Source organism: Echinops telfairi, unplaced genomic scaffold (genome assembly GCF_000313985.2).
Source record: "Echinops telfairi isolate 266 unplaced genomic scaffold, ASM31398v2 ScPeMD7_9;HRSCAF=40, whole genome shotgun sequence".
Lineage (NCBI taxonomy): Eukaryota > Metazoa > Chordata > Mammalia > Afrosoricida > Tenrecidae > Echinops > Echinops telfairi.
Genome location: NW_022103906.1, coordinates 20,154,342 through 20,156,252, shown reverse-complemented (window position 1 = coordinate 20,156,252; position 1,911 = coordinate 20,154,342).

The following is a 1,911-nucleotide window of genomic DNA, read 5'->3' as shown; positions in this document are numbered from 1 at the left end:
CGAGTCAGAAGAAACCTTGAACCCCAAAGCTAAGAACCCTGGGGCCAGGTTTGGTCCTTGAAAACAGTGTGAGGGAAGGAAATTGCTTCAGGAGCCATTTCTCCCTTGAAAATAGCTCTTTGCTGATGTGGCCAAGGTTGAGCAAGAGGGCACCCCTGCTTAGTTCCTGTGTACCTGTGTCAGGAAGCCCTGTGCTTCTTGGGTCCGGTCAGTGGATTTGGAAAGATCGGATTCACTCCTCGGTCGTTCGTGCCTGTGACCAATAAGAATTGAGTTGTAAGGCTCCTTGTCAGCATCGAACGGCTTTGCCCTTTTGTGGATGGAATCGTAAAACACCCAGAGGTTACAGGTGTAACTGTCACCTCTTGGCTCACACTTTGCGAAGGCATGAAGTGACCTCTCCAGAATGTACCGCGCTGGCGGTGTGTTTTTGTTTCCACCTGTCCTGTGAGCTGTTTTCCTTTCTCGTTCTAACGCCGCGGGAGCAAGTCTGTCTTCCAGGCCTCTCTTAAGAGTTCTGAAGCGCACGGTCTCCTACGGGCCAAATGGTTGTGTCTCTCCTGGGTGTTTTCCAGGTGGAGGTTTTGTTATATAAGTAAGACCTTGCTATTAAAACTTCTTCCCTATTTCAAGTGTTCCGGGAAGGAAGTGTGCTGTGAAGGTCAGAGGCGGCAAAGTGGAAGCCATGCCGTCTGCTGCACGGTTTGGCCACCGCAGCTCCTTGCTTTTGCTGTGCATTCTGTTGCCCCGAACCGGGGAGGGGAGCTTCCACCTCACCCCAGGCCTGGGTGGCCCCTGCCCTTCGCCTGCTGGTGCAGGTTCATCTGAAAGAGCACAGCTTTCAGATACTCCTGCTGGGCTTTGCGCCACCTTCAAAACAGGAGTCAGAATGTCCTTGTCATTTACTGTGCAAGGTGGACAAGGCCTGCCAGTCCACGTGACAGCGTGGTTTGTGTTAGATTTCTGGCCTCTGTTTTGCAGGGTCCCAGGCACAGTGCTGTGAACATACGTGGCTATATACATTTTCTTAATTGATGGATATTAGAAAAACCAAACCAAACACGGCATTGAGTCGATGTCAGCTCTTAGTGATGCTACAGGACAGGGTAGAACTGCCCCGTGAATTTCCAAGACTGTAACTGTTTATGGGAGTAGAAAGCCCTATTTTTCTTCCTCGGCAGTGGCTGGTGGTTTTGAACTTCAGACCTTGCTAATTGCAACCCAGTGCGTAACCACTACACCACCAGACTTCCTGATGGATACTAGCAGGGTGGTTAAAGGCATTTATTGTTTTTTTTCAAGGGGATCTTTGTAATACTCAAAATATCTAGAATTGTAATTCTTAAACTATCGAGAACTGTCGCCTACTGGAGATGATCACGTGTTGTTTCTTACAACAAGGACTCCCTGGGTGGTGCAGATGGTTGAGGTTGGGACTGCGACCTGAAAGGCTGGGGTGGGCACTCCTGCAGAGGTGCTTGGAGCAAAGGGCGCGGCAGTCAGTCTGTGGCACACAGCCCTTCTCCACCCACACGGGGCTGCTGTGAATTGGAATGGACGCAAGGGTCACAGGTTTGGGGGTGTGTGTATGTGTTTTTTAATCTTATTGTAAAAGACTGGAGTTTATTATTATGGCTTTAAAAATCCTTCTGAAATTGGTACAGCTTTGATGTTTCTGTTTCCTAGGACTGCTTTAACCGAATACTACAAAGTGAATGGGGAGAGTGTGAGAGAGAATGAACTTAATCTCTCAAGTTCTGGAAAACTGGAAGTTCAAAACCAGGAATTGGCCATGCTGATTCACCTCCAGGACTTGGAGAGAGGACCCTTCTCCACCTCTTCCAGTAACCTTGGGTGGGTCCCTGGCTGTTTATCCATCACTGCCTGGCATCCTCTCCCAGTTCAGCACTA